Source organism: Balaenoptera ricei, chromosome 13 (assembly GCF_028023285.1).
Source record: "Balaenoptera ricei isolate mBalRic1 chromosome 13, mBalRic1.hap2, whole genome shotgun sequence".
NCBI classification, from domain to species: Eukaryota; Metazoa; Chordata; class Mammalia; order Artiodactyla; family Balaenopteridae; genus Balaenoptera; species Balaenoptera ricei.
In genome coordinates, this window is record NC_082651.1 from 50,068,060 (window position 1) to 50,088,700 (window position 20,641).

The 20,641-nt window shown below is 36.4% G+C and overlaps 1 protein-coding gene across 2 annotated transcripts in view; it reads right to left on the bottom strand.

Moving 5' to 3' along the window:
* Positions 1-20,641, bottom strand: part of COMMD1 (copper metabolism domain containing 1) — a 144,911-nt gene that overhangs the window by 34,480 nt on the left and 89,790 nt on the right. The window contains exon 3 of one of the 2 annotated variants that reach the window (XR_009506438.1): positions 5,562-5,683. The exons of the other annotated variant lie outside the window; for it this stretch is intronic. The gene's annotated coding sequence lies outside the window, so the exon portion shown is untranslated. The remainder of the gene's footprint in view (positions 1-5,561; positions 5,684-20,641) is intronic. 2 annotated transcript variants of the gene reach the window in all.

Below are 20,641 nucleotides of genomic sequence, written 5' to 3' on the forward strand. Positions count from 1 at the left end.
AGAGCGATCTGATGGAAAAGTCTGGAACTCTGAAGGCTGTGTGGAACAGAAACAACTCTGGGCTTTCACGTAAAAGAGAAATAAATTCCTATCTTTTTAAAGTCTTTGTTAATTTGGATCTTTGTGACTGACAGCTGAACTTAATCCTAACTAATTCAATAAGTAAAGCAAAATAGGATGGTGAAGAGATTCCTTTTGATTCAGTCGGAGAGTCATCCCTCTAAAGCAGACTGGAAGAGGATGATACATTCTTTGAGAAAGGAGATGAGGAACTTTTAATTACTATTCCTCCAATATAGTGAGGCAGGTCTGAAGGGTTGTTTGTATGGCATAAATAAGAGTCTTTTAAAGAGTGAACTCAGCTGAGTGGATCAGCTAAGTCTTTGGCATATTCACAGGATGCTGATAGTTGCTATGAAGCCTAATCATGTTGATGACTTGACAGAGTACATGAGCTTACTGAACCATTAACATGCTTTACTGAACATACGGCTTTAAAAACCTGTGGACTATTTAAAGCGTTGCTTTCAACCAATTCTGGGAGGCCCAAGTGGAACCAATTATGATATAACTATAGAAGACTGAAAAATCCATTCCTAAAAGAGTCACTCTCAGAAATCTGTTAACTTAAAGTATCGGGAATTCCCAGGCAGTCCAATGGTTGGGACTCATTGCTTTCACTGCCGGGAGCCCAGGTTCAAGCCCTGGTTGGGGAACTAAGATCCCACAGGATCCCACAAATGGCCCACAAATGGCCACAAAAAACAAAACAAAACAAAAAAGTATCAAGAGGCTTGAAAGATCAAAGAGAGCAGAAGAAAGTTTGTTATAAATCACTTAGATTGACAATTATGATGCAATATGAAAAAATGGTAAACTTTTTAGCACAGCAATAAAAGTTCTCAATCAACTATAAAATGACTACAATTTTTTTAAAATTGATGCTTTCTACAAATTATGGGTTGAGTTAGAGAAGTGCACATGGTTCACTAAAACTTCAGAGGCCTCAGGTGGCTTAAAAGTTAAATGGACTTTTAAGATAACCAAAAAGTCCAGAGTATATGTTAATTGCTTGTCAATCTAGAAGCCTTTCATGAGACATACTGAGCCTAACTAAGGTGAGTAGGTGATAAGACAAATAAGCTGCATCAAAAGCATAGAGCAAAGGGTAATTTTCTCTAACAACCTGTAAATTTCATTACAATTTCTCATTAGAGGGCACTAATATAAGTAAAGACGGTCCCAGACTTAACAATGGTTCGACTCATGATTTTTCAGCCTTAAAATGGTGCAAAGAGATCCGCATTCAATAGCAACTGTACTTCGAATTTTGAATTTTGATCTTTTCTTGGACCAGGCAGAGAGCCACAGCTTCCAGTCAGCCACACAATCACAAGGGTAAACAATCAATACATTCACAACCATTCTGTACCCAGACAACCATTGTTTTTCACTTTCAGTATAGTATTCAATAAATTACTGAGATATTCAACACTTACTATAAAACAGGTTTTGTATTAGATGATTTTGCCCAACTGTAGGCTAATGTAAGTGTTCTGAAGCACTTCTAAGGTAGGCTAGGCTAAGCTATGATGTCAGGTAGGTTAGGTGCATTAAATGATTTTTGATTTATGATATTTTCAACTTAACGATGGATGGGTTGTAAGTTACTGGGACATAACCCCATCGTAAGTCGAGGAAGATCTGTAAGTGGAAAATAGGATTCACAATCACAAATATTCAACTCACTCACAGACTTTCAGTACCTGCATATATCAACGTATGCCTGTACTTTAATCTGACATTTATCACTGAGCTTCCAATTATGAGCAATAAATGTTAGTTCCGTAAGAAAAAAAACTGTTCAATTTCAAATAGCAATGACATGTTCCTTGCCTAGGTCAAGTTCCAGAATATCAGTTATGCATTCTCCAAGGAGAAAGAAAATCAAATTTAAAGGAACAGAATTTTCTCAGCTTTGTTTTTCCCAATGATGAGAAATATATTTTCAACTGCCACATGACATAAGTCAGCTTACAAAATGAAGTCTTTACAGCAAGGCATGTGATCCTTTATCCCTCTCAGCAGGCCTCTTCCTAAGTGATAAATTCTTTCCTAAACTAAATTATTCAAAGCTGAACAATAAAATGCAGTAGTAGAGAGGACAAAGAAAATGAGAAAAAAATAAAGGGGAATTTTTTTCTTCTTTTTTTCAACAAAAGCAGATACAGAATTGTATAATGCATATATTGTATTTAAGGATATATATTTTAAAGTCCTTAAGATAAAATAACAGAAAGAAAATATACAAAATACAGTAACTTTATTGGGGTGGTAGAGATTAGTACTAGAGATTTCCCTTTTTTTGTTGTTTTTCAAATGTTCTCCAACATTAATTTTATCACTATTAAAACCAGAAAGTGAAAATTAAAAATAAGTTAAAAGCAGAAAAAGCCTTTTAATCTTCTTCTCTTTGGTTGGAGTATAGTGATACTTCAAGCATACTTATTTTGTGCTATGATCTAATGCTTCACCTAGCCTTCCCACCCAGAAGCTTGACAGAAATGCAGAATCTCAGGCCTCACCTCAGATGTACTGAGGCTACATCTTAGTAAGATTTCTAGGGACACATTAAGCTAGTGAAGCACTGTTCTAGAGTATTCACCTAGAAATAAACACCTATGTTGATTCCTTTCTAAGTCCTTCCTATCTGTTAATCTATAATGATCATGTTCTGGGATTTACCTATTAGATATAGACATGTAATTCAGTAAATACGACAACAAGAGATAATAATAGGAATATATTAATCATACCACTACAGTTTGGGTAATTTTTTAAAAGAAAGCATAGTTCCAAACTTCAAACCCAAGCCACCATCCCCTACTTCTTTAACCATACCCACTGAAATGAACCAAAAGCAGAATATGAGTACATCAAGGAGTCTTTAAATAAAGCCTGAAACTCATTAATGAGGAAACACTAGAACCTTAGGGCGGCATGACATTGCAGTATTGAAATGCCTGAGTAAGTCCTGACTCTACCTTATGAAGGCAATTTCATTCAGTTACTTTGAAACGTCCATCTAGGGCAGGGTTTCTCAATCTTGGCACTGTTGACAGTTTGGGCTGAATAATTCTTTGTTGTGGAGACTGTCCTGTGCATTGTAGGAGATTTAACAGCAACCCTGGCTTCTATGTACTAAATATCAGTAGTATCTCCCCAGCTGGAACAACCAAAAATGTTTCCTGACATTGCCAAACGTACTCTGGGGGCAACCCTTTCCCTGCAAGCCCTGATGAGAACCACTGATCTAGGAAGAGAACAGCCATGAGAAAGGGGTCCTCTCAATATCATTGATCTTATTTGGGATTTTCCCAAAAAGACAAATCTAAGAGTATAACTGAGTTCATAAGTTATAGACACATTTGCGAAATTTGTTTTGAAAGCTCTATAAGAACAAGGGCATGGTCTGTTTTTTTCTGGCTATTGTATTCACAGCAGTTTCTGGCCCATATCGTGTGTAACAATGTCTGTTAAATGAGCTAAAATATATGGATATTCTACCCTTCGTATTGGGCAGTCAATTATTATTCAATTTTCAGAATAAACTATCATGATTTCTACTACGTGTATTGTCATTGCTTAGATGTATTTCTCTCACCCATTTTACCTAAAAAAAAAAAACTTCTACTAGTTAAATCATATCTAAAATTAATTATTAAGACCTATGATGTAACCACTATATCCAAACCAATTACCTGTACACTCTTGGAACATGGGGGATAGCAAAGGGAAGTAGGAAAATTAGCACAAGAAAGAAAGTAAACCTCATCAGGAATCTATGCTGAAGATCTAGCAGCTCAGGGCACTATTTGGAGAAAATAGAAGAAATTTTAGGTGCTGTCACTTTTCTGTTCAGATTGCTCTCTCTTCACTTGGCTTATTGTTCAAAACTCATCTAAGGCCTCACTCTCTAAGTGTTTGCCAAATACTCTAGACAAGTAGTTTTTAAACTTTTTTTTGAAGCCACAGACTCGCTTTCAAAACCTGATGAAATAAATGGCAATTATACATCAATTGAAAAAAAGGGGGAAAAAATCTGATGAAAACTATGAACCCTCTTCCTAGAAAAATGCACTTGCATACAAACTTTACCACAAAATGTGAGGGAGTTTGTGAACTGCCTAAAATCTACTGATGGACAATGGTTTCTCTCATTCCTCCATGACCTTTAGTATTTATTGTCCATACCATACATCTTAGCAGTTCAAGTAAGTGGTGAAATTTAGTTTCTCATCCAAGTAACTTAAATCATATAGCTTCTAGTCTGTCAACTGGGCAGCTGGTATGGTGATTCTGAGCATCTCTTAAAACAGAATATTTGAGAAAAGTGCTTATGAACTGTAAAGTACTAACAATACATAGGCTTAGGTTATGTTCTTCATTTCTGTCTCTCCAACCAGATTATAAAGAACTTGAGAGTAGGGACTGTATATTTTAACCCTCTTGAATACTTTTTGGTGTCCAGTAAAACTGAATGAATGTTTCTTAATGTCTATCTCAAGCAAGAAACTCTGGCTTATTTCCAGAGTTGAGGGTGGTGGTGGCAGTAACTACCTCTAACCTGCATCCAAAGATAATACAGAGAGACCAAACACTTTATTTGCTTCACAAGAATGTCACTTGCCTAGTCCTATCTTTGTAAGTCATGTTATTAGTTCACCTACTCACCTACTCCAGTGCTATAGCTATGGTAGAGAGGTAAACATTTGAAAAAATGAAGGCTTTGTAAATCATGAATTGGAGAGAAAGAGAAAAAAGAAATCAATCAAGTTTCTTTCCTTAAAACTGTCATCTGCTAAATTCTTTGAATCATGTTGTCAAGATTCATTGCAAAGAAAATGAACTGTTTTGAGGATCAAGCCAAGAGGTAGTACGTCTAAGCTCTTCTCTTTGCTTAACTTCTTCAAGGAATGTTTCATGGTGAGTTCTACACTAATTTTAATTTTCAGGCAAAAAGTTATGGCATGTAATGAATACCATAATGGATAACAAACCCCAGCTCTGTTAAAAGCCAAGCGACTCTGGATAAATCCTACCTTTTTTTGGAATCCAACTCGTATCACCTTTTCATGAACTCTTTTCCCTTGACTTTGAGTTGCCTAGCATTTTTGTCCACAGTCCTTCAGATCACATTATCATAAACTTTATTGGTCAGAATTGCATACATAAGTGCCTGTCTTATCGCCTTATCCAGATCAAATTCTGTGTAACATATTTGTGCAGCACAGATTTAGCTATATATTTAGCACTTGCTAAAGGATAGCTGAAATAGAATGAAGTTATATGACTTATCCAGGACTCATTTTCTTCTTCTATAAAAACAATACTAATAATCCCAGTTCCCCAAATGTCTGTATCACTGATCAAATTAACGTGAATGTGGTGACAGAAGGCCCCTAATAGTTTATACAGGGAGAAAATAGGCCATTCTTCTCATGGTCAGAAGCCTGTTCTTTGCAGATTCTACATATAAATGAGCAGAAGCCAATTCTCACCAGACTGTTTCTTTGATAGTTGATAGGAGAAGGAATCGAACCCTGGTCCCTAAAGTCCTGTTCTGTTACTTCTTTTCGCTTTTCCTTGACACTGGCTGTTAGCCCACAGTACTTGGTTCACCCTTTGAGAAAAAGAATATAAAAAAAAAAAAAAACAACAGAATAATTCCAGTCCTTTTAAATCTATTTTGTAAAGATGCCAAGAAGACAAATAAGACACTTATAGAACCAGGGAAGGCACTATGCAAACAAACTATATTAAAGAGCTACTTTCACATTTCTAAATTCTGTGCCTAATTTCCAATTTAAATTGGTAGTTTTAAAAAGAGGCCAACATAGAAATCAGTTAAAAGGATCAAAGTAGGATGAAATCAACAAAAGTAATAGATGAACCAGGAGGTAGATTAGAAGGCTATCAGAAATAAGATAAATACCTCTCCCTTCAAAATGACATCTCTCTTCAACCTAATGTTACAAAGATTAATTGGAGAGAGTGAAAGTTTGTTACATAAGCCACAAATTCAAGTAAATCTACAAATTAAAATCTAGTCTTGGTTAATCACAATGCAGGAAAAGAATAAACAAATGGATTACAAATTTGCTGCCAAAATTTGCAAAAATTTTGGAATTTAATTATTGGTATATTTAATACAAACAAGGGGGAAGCCAAAGAGCAAAAAGAACACCTGCAGGTTAGCAGCAGGAAGGCCATAAAACAGCAAAGAACAAAACTTTACTCCTTAAGGATCATGGTTTTTCTGTGGAAGATGTTTTGATGCCCCCTTCCCCCTAGAGACACAAAAACATTCTACAAATGATAAAACAAATATTCCTAAATGACACAGTGAGTGATACAGAGCTATTATTCCTAAATGACACAGTGAGTGATACAGAACAATAAGGCTTATTATTTAAGACACAGTTTAAAGGGTCATTCAAATAATTATTTTATTCCCCATCTTTCAGGCTCTACCCCCACACAAATGTACCCTCCGGTAGTTACTATGGTAAAAACCTATGTATCTGTAATCCCTTTTATAAATCAAACCAATGAACGCTTGGACAAAAATCATAAGCTGACATGAATATCCAAGTAAAAATTTATATAGAGCCTAACCAGGAAGAAGTAGAAAAATAAAATACACATACCCCAAAAGCCCAGAACAATAAATTTAGAAACAAATGGCTAAGTGCACCTGCGGTTATTAAAAAATAAGTTACTACCCACCTGGTAAAATTATATAGGACCTCCCTTAAAACAACTAACTTACTCCATATTCATCCTTAATGTTCTTCTCTCTATCTCTACTTAGACAAGGTAGTTCAAAGATTTTAGAGGGGAGTTCTTACTTTAGAGAACTAAAACCCTGGGGAGAATGAGTCAGGCAAGTCCTCACCCAGAACTATTAGTCTCTCATAACATTTGAACATTCACTTGCTCATTAATGCAACAAGTTTATATTTGGCATCACTATGCCTCGTATTATCATAAGCACCTGTGACTCAACAAGCAATAAGAATAGCTAATTCCTACTTTCATGGCCTTTACAATCTCGTGAGATGGATAGTTAAACAAGCAACTACAACTGGGATAAGGTATTGTAACAAGGGAAAAGGAAAAGCTATGGAAGGTATGTAATAGGGGGGACTAAGACAGGGAAGTCAAGGAAATCTCCACAATCAAGGAACATTTGAGACATGAAGGATGAAGAGGAATTGGTTAGGTTAAATTTCCCAGGGTAAGCACCTAAGTTTCCTCCTTGCTATTCACATGAAGAAGAATAGTACTCCTTCACCTTCTCTTATACCAGTTTGCCATCTTTGTTTCAGGTTCATCCTGAATAGCTTTGTATACAAGCAGGAAGTAGAACACTACAGAAAAGTCTATTCTGCCACTGTTCCCAATCATGTGGCGGGCAGACTTAGTTGGACCTAACTTCCAGAAGTAAAGTTCAAGTTAACTCAAATTTACACATAAGGACAGAGCAAATAGGGACATACTTTCTGCATATGAGATACCACTAAATGACAACAAAAAAAAATTTTTAAACCTTTCCTTGTGGGATTGAAAACCGATTCTAAAGAGATTTGGTTCTTAAAATATATATATATATATTTTTTTTTTCTATGTATAGATATATACATATATATGTATAGATATATATATGGAAAGAGAGAGAGAGAGGAAACTGAAGAGAAGGCATCTAATAAAGAAATAAGAAATAAGGCAGTGAACTCAAGTCTGAGAATTTAAAGAGATACCTTAGACCACCTAGCCATTATTAAGTAGAGACATCCTTAGTGAACATGACTGCTATTCTTATTTAATCTCCAACCAGCCAAGGGCCAAGGTATAAGCTATTCCCTTTGCCTAAAGCCATACCCAGAATCACCGGCTTAGCTGGTTATTTCCAAAGGCTCTAACTCATTGACAAATCTCAAGATGATGATAGGGCTTAACCTCTTTGAATAAAACAATGTGTGTTTAGTGGGTGAAAGACTGTACACTCAGTGTTCCTTACTCCAAAGTTAGAAGATACTTGACAATCTTCTCAAGTGTCTAAATCTGCACAGAAAAATAGGTTTGAAGTATTGTTTGGCCTTAAAAATAAAACGAGGTATTTCAATTTCTCGTAAACACCTTTGGAAGGTAAAAGCATGAACTAGCCTGATATCTCATCTTCATCAAAGGGTTGTTTTTACCAGTGGCACCATCACCTCAGTGTCAGCATATAAAATATGTAAAAACAGTGCAGTTATTACTCAATTTCTTTTATTAATAAAACAGACAGCAGAAAATACAAATCAACTTTACAAATGTAATTTATCAAGCAAAGAAAACTAGAAGTATTTTTCATTATAAACAAAACAGAGATCCAAAATTGTTGATCCAGAAAGTAGAAATGGATTCATTTAAAATAAACTAAAGCCATGAATGAAAGAAGTTTCAGGCTGAAGCACATGATGTTAGATGATGGCACCTACTGACTAAATGTAATATTGCATCCCTATATTAGTCATGAATATCTGAAGGAAGAACAAAGTTTCTGGTAGTGTGGACCTAAAAGATCCCCACAATCTCTTAGGAGTAGGGAGTACAGCAGTGTGAAGAGGAAAATGGTGATCAATGGTCAAGGAAAAATTCTGTACTAAAGAACATAACACAAACAAAAAGCAAGCTGATAGAGGTGTACTAAAAGCCCCAGCAAGGCAAATCAATGTTGGTAATATATAATCCCAAGGAGTCCAAACTTAACTTTCATTTAGTCTTTTGGATTTTAATTTTTAGGTATATTATATCTAATTTCACCATGAAAAATAAAAGTAAAGTAGGATTCACTTGACATAAATTGTCGTAAAGGGAAAGTATACTCTGAAAACTAAGAGAGAGAGATTTCATGAATGATTCTTCACTGAGAAAGAGCATGGTTAGGGAAAGAGAATGAGTTTTACAGCCAGGGAAAATTGTGCTCAACCCTCTAACCCTCCTACTTGAGTTGTATGACCTTGAGTACATTGTTCAACATCGCTAAACCTTTTTCCTCATTTATGTACCTTAAAATAATATTTTAAGAACTGGCACATAAGAGGCACTCAACAAGTGACTATTATTAGAATTATTATGGAATTGCTATATTTTTCCCAGGAAGACTTTTGATCAATAAAACTGCATGTTACTATGCCAGAAAATACCCGACCAGTTAAAAATTCCTTAATTCCTTTGGAATTCCTGGTTCTAAGGACTTCTTTTTTGTTCAGTAGAAAGAGTTTTAAATAAGGAAAAAGAACATATCTTTTCAGATATTTTATTCTGTTAACTTCCAGAAGATAGGACATACTACCCTTCTGGCATATCTCACATTTAATACCCCATAGGCAGATACATTCCTTTGTCAGATAGGACTGTGCTTTCCCATACATCCATAACAACCAGCAGAAACTGGCCAGCTTGCTCAAAATTGTAACCTGGGCTATCCCATTCTGGTGGTATGATGCAACGAACAGGTTAATCCCTCCGATATTTAAAATGCATATGCTGTGCAAGAGCTAGAAAATCAGTCAGCACCACCTAACCCTACAATGTTATTCTCACTTCTTTCTGAATCAAATTAGCTAATCAACTCCTTTAACAAGAGGCCATTTTAATACTCCATCAGGTAAAAGAGAAGAGCATAGACTTGTAATCTCTTTAAGGCTGCAACACAACTACTGAGCCTTTTCTGAATAAGATCTGTTCTTTATGCATGTCCCTGTGATTTCACAAGCTGTGGCATTTAAATAAATTTACAGGCTTGGGATGGTTTCCTAAAGAAAACATGAAGCTTGTATTTGCTGCTTCAAGGAAAGAAGAAAGGAAATGGCACCCAACCCAACTAAGCAGAGTAACGTAACAGTAGTTTCAGAAATGTGCTAACCCAATTTCAGGCACAGTTTTCTGGCCCTTCAAAGACTGGAAATTAATGCAAGCATCCCAGACTTGATTTCTCTTGGGAATGCAGAGACAGTTAAAATTTTCTCCAAGCTAAGCTTCATTTATCTACTTATGTTGTTAGAAACAGTGGAATAAAATTAATATAAAAATTTAAAAATAAATATACATACCTTTGTTTGTGTTTATAGTCACTGGCTTCCGTGAGAAATCAAGTTTTAAGGAAGGCTATCAACAAAACTTATTTTTAAAAGAAGAAGAAGAAATAACAATGCCCTAGATCACAGAAAATTAGGGGGAAAAAACCATAGCTATTATTATGATAAATTCTACAGCAAAATTCAAAACCATTTTGGATTTCTCAGTTATTGGGAATTACACCTATTAATAACAATATCTTTATTATACTTTTTGATTCATCAGTTTTAAAAACCACTATCTGAAAACAACTCTATCAGTTAGACAGAATTAGTTCTATTTTACATATGAAAAACTGAGAAAGATATGTTAAGTGACTTTCCTAACACTACAAAACTAGTTAATGGATAGCCAGAACTGGTACCTAGGTTTCCTAACTCCTAGGTCTTTCTACTAATCTGGTAGTTTCAAAGTTTAGCCCCAGAATCCTCTTTCAAACTAAATATTTTGTGGAACCCCATTAATTCAATAGGTAAAATTGCACCTGCTCTGACTGAAGTGGATACTGGGGCCAGAGCCCGGTACACCTATGCTCCACCTTTCCTCCCCCATGATGGACTTTGAGGCACTTCTGGGGATCATCATGACTCAAAAAAAACAACAACAACAAAACACAGCATAAAACACCACCATCAAAGTTCATATTTCTGACTCATTCCCTATGGGAAATCTATAAAGTAAATCTAATCTGAATATGAACAAGACTAATAAAATAACACTTTTCACAGTTACCACAAACATATATTGATGGGAGTAAAAGTAAAAGTTACATCTGATATGTACCATTCCAAAGATAATGAATACATAGAGTTTACTAATTACTGAACTACTCCCATGATATTGTGTGATATAACAGGAAGGAAGGAGGAGCATTTCATTCTTTGGCAATACTGTCACCTCATTTACAATGCTGACATAAAGACACTAGTTAAGTCATTTGTTTCCAACGTTAAGTATAGCCACCTTTCTTCAAATAAAATTTAACTGAAATCTTAAATGGAAATTATAAGCTATTCTAGTTAAATGGGGTGGAACGGGGTGGGGCAGTGCCAAAAAGTCAGCCAAGGCTCTCCAAAACTGCTGCAGGCTCTAGGAACACTAAAATGGAAGAACAGCTGGCCAAAGTAAAGGATTATTTCAAGATTTCCGAGCAGTTTCTGAAATATAAATGGTGAACAGCGTACACTGTTGATGGACTGACACCTGAAGTAGAAGCAGAGGCAACAGGGCTTGATTTTTCGGCATAAATAAATGGACTTGAGTGCAAAGTACGGCATAAACTTCTAGTCCACACTCACGTGAGTAACCATTATATAATAACTCTGTATGCTCTGCAAAAGGACTATTGCCAGAGGCACACACAAGGCTCATAAATCAAAGAAGTATTATTTCTTAAAATACCAGCACAAACTTTCCAGGGTTAGAGCAGTTATCAACTAGCAGGCCAAGTTTATTAATCCCAAGTGCCAAAGAGAGAGCAAATCTCAAACTTAACTTACCTTTGAAAATAAACCTTAAATTTGGAAGAGAACCAGGATGAAGATGATTGATAGAGTAAATACAAAACCATCAAACAATGAGACTGCAGCTACAAAAAGCATCAGGAAAGTCAGAGCTGATCTCAAAGTTTAAATCATACAAGGTCAGAAAAAAAAACAAAAAACCAATAATCCTTGTATCAGCTCCAGAGAAGCCAATATCAGCTCCACTACTTTCTCACCACCGAACACATTATATCAAATAAACTAGCTGTTGTACCTAAAAATATATCCTGAAATTGTAACACATGATAATTTAAAGACTCTGTGGTCTTCTGAAAAGGACAGCATACTGGGAGGTGACTTTGTTTTCTTCTTGCCTGTGCTACAGATTACCCATGTGAGCTAAAGCAAATAATTTTTCTCTCAGCCTTTTCATTTGTTAAAAAGGGATTCTAACAGCTACACTACTTACCTCACAATAGTGTTGTAATTATCTGATAAAATAATATACAGCAAAGCATGATTTAAAGTACTAAATACCATGTAACTAGTACACTATGAGATATATCTATTTACCAATCAGCCATAGTAAATAGAAGGTTAATTTATCTTTGTTAACTAAACTTGAAAAGAATCTATATTAATTTACCACTGTTGACTGAAGAAGAAAAATCCCGAGACCTATATGCTGGAAAACTATCCTATCTTGACAGCCACAGATTATACACAAGCTCTGGTTCTCTCTCAACATTACAGATACAGAACTGAGAATCTTCACCAATCAGAGGTCACAGTCAATAAAAACTTATTTCAATGGCCTGAGCAATTTTTCACTTGAGCTTTGAATTTCATCATAAAAGTTATGTATTAAAATAAGTGTGGAGAGATATTTTGTGTAAACGTTTAGAGAAAGCATTAAGTGAGAGGTGCCAATTTTTTGAAAGAAAATATATCAATATACAAAAATGATACGATTCACTTAAACATGTAGTGAACCCCTACTCTACTCTATCCAAGGCCCTTTGCTGCATAAGTTTGTGCTGTAGAGGCCTGGACCTATAGGCACTTTAACAAAATTTTTATCTAAATCAAATACTGAAATCTTGTTCTAAGCTTGCTGCTTGCTGGAAGAACTGAAAGAATTAAACATGTGAAATAACTCAGTGACAGTTTCTGGCTGTTTCATCATCAAGGATGCTGATGATAAAGCATGTGATTTGGGCCTCATATGCTAACTGTGTCAGGTATCACTTGGTTTTCCTATTTCGTATATAACTAAACTGAAGCTCTAACAGTCTAGCATTCAAACACACAGGCTGAGGCTTCTTCTTCTTTTTTTTTTTTTAAACTATTTCTCAAAGGTCAAAGATACTTCTGATATTATGTACATTGAGAAACTTACCAGTAACCCATTAAACATGTATCTGGTGACTGGCCATTATACTGCAACTGCTGTGTATTTTATACTATAACAACTTCCTGGTCAAGGTAGATATGGCCCAATTATAAAATGATGAGCTGAGCCCTGAACATCTGGAAACATTTAGGAAATATTAAAGAAGAGTTTGTTAGCTACGAATGAAAGGTTAAACTAAAAGGTTGTGAAGGAGAGAAGGGCTAGAAAAGACATGAGAATTACACATACAGCAGCTATGATGAAGCAACCAAAAGCAGCCAGTCCAAAGGGAGAAGAGAATGGATTAAGTATACAGAGAAAGGCTGAAAGTGACCATGCAGAAAGGGGAGTTAAGGAGGGGAAAGAGACAGAGAGAGAAAAAAACAGAGGGTCAGAGAGAGACTGAGTCCTGGAACATGCACCCTTATAATACATCCTCCTTTCTTTGACATAATTTGAGTGTGATAGTTAATGGAAACCAAAAGGACCCAACTAAATCACAGTCTCCTACCTGGCATTTCCACTCCAACAGGCTGAATTTCTAAATTCATGGTCTCTTTCGATACGTTTTCTAACTTCAGCTTTCATCATAAATTGTAGAGGTAGGCCATCACACCCTTTTATGGGTATCCCTCCTATAAGGTGGTATCTACTAGCTGACCATCTATGATTCAAATTTAACAACTAAATGTAGTCACTTGAGAGCAGGGCAATTCAAACAATCAAATATTTGAATTCTTACTATGCAAGGCATTTCTTTTTCCTTTTTTTTCTTTTTTTTCTTGAAGTATAGTTGGTTTACAACATTGTGTTAGTTTCAGGTATAGAGCAAAGTCATTCAGTTATATACATTTTTTTTTCAGATTATTTTCCATTATAGGTTATTTCAAGATACTGAATATAGTTCCCTGTGCTATACAATAAATCCTTGTTGCTTACCTATTTTATGACTAGTAGTTTGTATCTGTTAATCCCATAAAGGCATTTCTTTTTAAGAAGTAACTTTTAAAGAAGATATTTTTCTGATTTTCCCTCCCAAAGCTCTCAATTCAACATTTTCACTCCAAAAAATATGACACACTTGCCTTTGTTCAGTAACTGAGGAGAAAGGTGAGTAGAAGTGTAATTAAAGCAAATCCTATCAGCAGAAATCATCTAAGAACTATAGTTTCTTCACTCAACTCTGGTAAATTACTCCTTATACCAGATATTCTTGCTTTCAAAGAATCAGGGAAGTAAATCAGGTCCTGTAATATTCATGTAATTTACTAACTTAAAGTTCATAAAAAATAGTAACTAAATACAGAGTAGTCATAAATGGCCCAGGAATCCAAAAATGAAATTTAAGGTAATATACTTTTATCTCCGCCCTGTTTTAAAGAGGTTAAACCAGTAGAAAAAGAGCAGCAAGGGGAAGTCTATATAAGTGGATTAGGTTCCACTAAAGTAAACAATTCTCAATTTCAAAGAACATAGTTTGGGCTTCGAAAAACAGATATATGGCTTTTAACTCCTATGAGTCAGTGGTTTCTAGCACAATCAAATTTGAAGTAATTCTTCCTAAGAACAATTCACAAAATCTGCACATTCTGGGCAGTTTATAATCATTTGACAATCAATCACAGGCATATTCTGAGTATTTTCTATATGTTCAGTGTAAAATATATATCAGACAGTTCCTGTACTCAAAAAAAATTAAATTCAACTAGAAATATAAGAAACCATATGGTAGAAGAACTTGCAAAGTATAAAGGGACATGTATTGATAATTGTTAGACTGTGTTACACAAACTAAAGTGCCAGAAGACTATAAAGGAAAGGTTGACCATGTAGTAGAAAAGGCCGTTTCACAGAAACAATAATCAACTAAGTGTTGCTGTCAATGTGATAGCAGATGTTCTCAAAAGCAAATTAAAAAAAAAATATATATATATATATATTTATTTATTTGGCTGCGCTGGGTCTTAGTTGCGGCATGCGGGATCTAGTTCCCTGACCAGGGATCAAACCCTGGCCCCGTGCATTGGGAGCGTGGAGTCTTAACCGCTGGACCACCAGAGAAGTCCCTCAAAAGCAAATGTAAAGGAAGCTAAAACAACTCAGTTTCTATCTATTTCAAACACAGAAAATCTAAGTAAAGATCACCAGAATCCCACCATACAAGCCTTTTCTTCATGATTCAATTAGAGATCAAATTCTAACTCTTTCTCAGAATGCAAAACCATTTTTAATTCACCAAGAATCACAGAGTGAAGGTCTTCGAAAATAAAATTCAATGCAAGTGTGGCATCACTAAAGTAAGTAACCAAACAAAATTTAGTTTAACATAAATGGCAATAGGTTCCCAGAGAAAAGATGAACCCAGTGAAAGATGATACCCTGGCTCTTCAGTTTGAAGTAAAATGGAAAAACAGATATGTTAATACATTTTAATTACCAACAACTTTCACTGGTGAAGCACATTTAGGGACAAGTAGTATGCTTTGGTTTGTATCCTACCAATGAGAACTATGCTTCTTTATTACCAAGATTTCTTTTTCAATTAATTAATTAATTAATTTTATTTTTGGCTGCGTTCAGTCTTTGCTGCTGTGCGCCGGCTTTCTCTAGTTGCGGCAGCGCGAGGGCTTCTCATTGTGGTGGCTTCTCTTGTTGCGGAGCACGGGCTCTAGGCGTGCGGGCTTCAGTAGTTGTGGCACGTGGGCTCAGTAGTTGTGGCTCACAGGCTCTAGAGCGCAGGCTCAGTAGTTGTGGCGCACAGGCGTAGCTGCTCCGCGGCATGTGGGATCTTCCCAGACAAGGGCTCGAACCCGTGTCCCCTGCACTGGCAGGCGGATTCTAAACCACTGCACCACCAGGGAAGTCCCAAGGATTATGCTTCTTAACATGCTATAAGTCATGCCAATATTGGGATGGAAAAAATATCTATGATCTTCAGTAATAGAGGTGAGTGCTTAAAGGATCAAATATGAAACAGTATCTACTGAATGCATTTGAGTTTCCAGGTAAACTTGATTGAAAAAGAAAAAGTATTCATTAAACACAGTAGCATTTATTTAGGACTTAATTATATTTTGTTTTATATCATATACAGGCCTGGTTCACTAGAATCAGGGATATTATGTCTAATGACTGTGAAGATTTACAGAGGCGGGTAAAGAAAGAAGCCTAAAAGTGAAGGCAACCCAATCTGAGCTGGGGCTGGCAGGTATAAGGTCAGAGTAAGTGGAGCTCCTGAGAGGAAAATAAAGGCAAAAAGAAGGCAGATAAATTAGTGAGGGGATGTGATGCTTTTATACTGGAGCAAGCAAGTTCTCACACTACAAAAGATGAAAAGGAGAAGTCAATTAAGAGGTCAAGAGACCAAGGTCAATTGCCAAGAAAGTGAAAAGAGTAGTGAGGCACTGACCAATGTGGCCAGGAGCTGAAGAATTGAGAAAATGTTTCACAAAACCTCAAAGGTATACTTAGCCTGTGTACATGCTTTTATTAATCATTTGGAAATCTAACTAATGATAGTAAGTATTATCCCTTTTTAAATAACTGGTACTTTGTTAAGATAATATTAAAATAAGGAGAATCAGCTGCATATATAACTGTAAACCTATATTCAAAACCTGGGGACCATAAAAGAAAAAATTTTAAGAGGATACATAGTCACCTTGTATATTGTAACTGTGTATTTTTATCAACTTGTAGAATATATTGGTTCTTTCTAAAGCTCAAAATAAATGGCAAAATAATATATTTTGGATGTCAGCATATAATATGCTCAAATAAATGTTAAAAGTCAAAACTAAGGCTACTAAAGCATCAGGAAATATTTTAAGTATATAGTATGTTAAGAGAATATGTATGTGACAAAGGAGATTAAAAGTGGTGCTCAGAAAAGGGAGAAAACACCACCACCACATATAAAGGATTTTTGCTAAGAATATCATAGATAGTGGTTCTCCACAAGCGGTGATTTTTGCCCCTGGGGCATTTGTCAATGTCCAGAGCCATTTTGGTTGTCACACTGGGGAAGCAAGGGAGGTATAATTGGCATCTAGAGGCTAGAGACCAACAAGGAGGCTAAACAACATGCAATGCACAGGACAACGTCCCACAACAAAAAATTATCCAGCACAAAACAGCAGTAGTGGGAAACTGAGAAACCCTACTCTAGGTCTAATAGGAAATATAGGGGTCAGAGAAACAGGCTAAATTAAGAACTTCATGGTAATACAATCAGCAAAATCCAGAACTTGGGAAACTCTACAGGACAAATGACCTAATTTCATAAACTAGTAAAACTGCAAGGGAGAAAACCATGACGGGGATATACAGAGTAAATGAGACTTAAGAATCATATGGGGGCTTCCCTGGTGGCGCAGTGGTTGAGAGTCTGCCTGCCAATGCAGGGGACACGGGTTCGAGCCCTGGTCTGGGAAGATCCCACATGCCGCGGAGCAACTGGGCCCGTGAGCCACAATTACTGAGCCTGCGCGTCTGGAGCCTGTGCTCCGCAACAAGAGAGGCTGCGATAGTGAGAGGCCCGTGCACCGCGATGAAGAGTGGCTCCCGCTTGCCGCAACTAGAGAAAGCCCTCGCACAGAAACGAAGACCCAACGCAGCCATAAATAAATAAATAAATAAATAAAATTTAAAAAACAAAACAAAAAAAATATTAAAAAAAAAAAAGAATCATATGAATCATAGACAGTGTGTGGACTAGAACAAAAAACTTTTAAAAAGTTATACAGTTGGGGAAGTTTTAACATCAGACCGTTGATGATGTTAAGATACAACTGTTAATTTTTTTCAGATGTGATAATAGTATTGTGGTTATACATGTAAAGAGACATATGGTTTTTACAGATGATTTTTGGAATTTGCTTCAACAATAATCCAATTGAAGATTTTGATGAAAACTAAATAGCTTTATCAGTCAACTGAAAAAAAATCAATCAAAATAATGGTGCTAATAAAACTACTGGATTCTTGAATTTAAAAGATACACATTTACAGTTTACGTAAAGCGTTGAAAGCTAATTTTTTAAATATCTGCTAAATTATTACCAAACATTAAAGTGTGTCAAAATTGGAGGTTAAGCCCCTGTAAATTTCAGAGAAAGCTATCGTCTCTCTTCTTTCTGAAAACGACTTCCCTTCGCTTTCCACTGGAAAAATAAGACCTTAGAGCAGACCGAGGTAGGAGTGATCATACTGGAAACCTCGTCTCTGCAAAGATTCTTATATAAAACCATAAGTGGAGTCATCTGGGCAGCAGAACTCTCCCTGGTGACTATTAGTTCCTACTCCATTCCTTCTGAATACGCTGGCATTGTCACTAGGTCTCTAAAGTATTCTAAGGTGAAGATTTTCCAAACTGCTGTCTGCTTTCATGTCCAAAACAGGCTAACATGAACTATCAAAATTAGGAACCCAAATTAGTTGCTACTACTACTCATTTTTAAATTGCACAGGACTTGAAGACATTACTGTTCTTTTCTGTCACAAAATTATGCTAAAAATTTAAATGCCTCCAAAATATGCACAGCAATGCCCATATTCCAACATGATTCTATAGGAGGTGTCTCCATGTTGCCAGTAACTTTTACCTGACATGACACACATGACAAAAAAAAAAAAAAAGAGTAAAAACAATCCTGTACAGGGTATGTTACTAAGAATAAAACAACCATTCTTAGTAGAATTATTACCTATGCTCTTCTAAAGAATTAGCAATAACATAGTCAATTCACTAGACCAAATTACTATAGAGATGGCAAATATTAGAACCATGGCTTTATAAAATCTTATAGCTCTTCATTTTGTACCAGCCAGAAGAGAAACATGAGCTGGAAATGTAGGATGCTGCACCTATAGTCCACATAATTCAGAATTTATCCATGATATAATTAGACATATTAAGGAAGAAACCACCAGACTACACTCTATCAATGATGGGGATTTAAGGTTTTAGGCTAGTGACTTTTGAGAAAACTACAAATTAATGGCACATGATATCATAATAGTACTAAGATAGTGGTTTATCATTAAAGAAATAAAAAAGGATTAGAGTATACACAAAACCAGGTGGTACCAAAATAAGTAGCAAAAGAGATCATTAGAATCCCCAAAAAAGAATTTTGACTAAAATTAAAGGAATTATAGGTGACAATGATAGTATATAAGTTGTGGAAAGAATTAATCTTTTTCTTTAACCATTTAGTTTTTTTTTTGTTTTTTTGTTTTTTTTTAAATGTAGATTTGTCAGATTCTTCCGGCAGGTCTAACAATTTTTTTTTTTTTAAAGACTTCATTTTATTTTTTTCTTTATTAACCCATTAACTTTAATTAATTAATTAATTTATTTATTTTTTATTTTTGGCTGTGTTGGGTCTTCGTTTTTTCTGTGCGAGGGCTTTCTCTAGTTGTGGCAAGCGGGGGCCACTCTTCATCGCGGTGCGTGGGCCTCTCACTGTCGCGGCCTCTCCCGTTGCGGAGCACAGGCTCCAGACGCGCAGGCTCAGCAATTGTGGCTCACGGGGCCAGTTGCTCCGCGGCATGTGGGATCTTCCCAGACCAGGGCTCGAACCCGTGTCCCCTGCATTAGCAGGCAGATTCTCAACCACTGCGCCACCAGCGAAGCCCTAGTTTTTTTTTTTAATTTATTTTACTTATTTATTTTTGGCTGTGTTGGGTCTTAGTTGCTGCGCGCGGGCTTTCTCTAGCTGCGGCAAGTGGGGGCTACTCTTCATTGCGGTATGCAGGCTCTCACTGCGGTGGTTTCTCTTGTTGCGGAGCATGGGCTCTAGGCGCACAGGCTTCACTAGTTGTGGTACGCGGGCTCAGTAGTTGTGGCTCGCGGGTTCTAGAACACAGGCTCAGTAGTTGTGGCGCACGGGCTTAGTTGCTCCGCGGCATGTGGGATCTTCCCGGACCAGGGCTCGAACCTGTGTCTCCTGCATTGGCAGGCGGATTCTCAACCACTGTGCCACCAGGGAAGCCCCATTTAGTTATTTTTTAAGTGTGACAGGCACCACGAAACATATACATATTATATACCTTATATATTCATACACATAATATACATTATCTTTAACCTTCAAAATAACATTTAAAAGAATATGTTACTGTGCCCATTTTATGAATGAGAAAGCTGAGGACCATAATGGTTAAGTGACTTGGCCAATAAGTATCAGAGGTGGAATTTAAGTCCAGGAATGGTAGGACCCAGAATCTACCATCCTTCCCCTATACCTTTCATGACAACATCACCTCCTTAGGAAACACAGGGGCCTTGGCATCAAAGGGTGAGGTATACCCCCAAGAGAGACTAGCCCTAAGTGGCTAACAGTGAGGGAGAGCACCGATCACACAGCAACAGGTAACTAGATGGGTTGCTGAGTTATGACATAAGGTCTGACTGAACTCAAACAGGCCTGTGTCTGAATTCTAGTTCTATCTTCTACTAGTTAGTTCTGTGATCCTGGGCAAGTTACATCACCTCTCCATACCCAAGTTTTCCTATGTGCAAAGTAGGGATAAGAACAGTACATCGCCACTGGGCTTTTGCTTACCTGTCAGA